General features: G+C 12.5%; 1 protein-coding gene across 1 annotated transcript in view; it reads left to right on the top strand.

Annotated features, from left to right (window-relative positions):
• Nucleotides 1–848, top strand: part of LOC119586163 — a gene marked incomplete in the record, with an annotated part of 17,569 nt that overhangs the window by 8,875 nt on the left and 7,846 nt on the right.

Consider the following 848-nt stretch of genomic DNA (forward strand, 5'->3'; position numbering starts at 1 on the left):
TTGTTTTTCTCTCATTTGATATATAATTTTTATATTATATATATATATATTAAAATAATATATTAAAATATTAAAATTTAGAATAATATATATATATTAAAATTTTATTATTATTATATTATATATGTTTTTATCTATATATTTAAAATATAATATAAATATTAAAATTAATATTATATATATATATGTGTGTGTGGTATGTATAATGTATAAAAGTATTTATTTTATATAAAATATTTAAAAATAAATATATATATCTTTTTCAATATCTATATCTTTTAATACTTTTTTCTATAAATATATATATATAATTTTATTAAAACCTATATATATTTAAATTTTCTATAAAAATATTTATTTTATATATATCTTTTCTTTTTTAAAACTCAAAATAACTTCATCTTAAAACCCTTTTAAACTCCTCATTAAACCTATTTTATATATATATCTAATTCTTTTACCTTATATACCTATATTCCCTATATATACCTATTATACCTATAATTTTATATCTATTTATTATATATTTATACATATATTATCCCTATTAATTTTATTATATATACATTTATAAAATATAATAAAATATATATCTAAAATATTTATTATATCTACCCCATTACTATAAAATAATATTCTATTACACCCTTTTTTTAATTTCTTCTATTTATCTCTATCTCTTTCCCCTTTTCTTTTTTATACATTTTATCTCTTATCCCCCTATTACCCCCTATAAAATATTATATAAATTTTTATTTATCTATATTTATATTTCTCTATAATCTATTAATTTTCTATTATATTATTTTTTACTTTCTTTTATCATTTATCTTTTTTTATTTTTTTTT

Source organism: Penaeus monodon, chromosome 21, assembly GCF_015228065.2.
Source record: "Penaeus monodon isolate SGIC_2016 chromosome 21, NSTDA_Pmon_1, whole genome shotgun sequence".
NCBI classification, from domain to species: Eukaryota; Metazoa; Arthropoda; class Malacostraca; order Decapoda; family Penaeidae; genus Penaeus; species Penaeus monodon.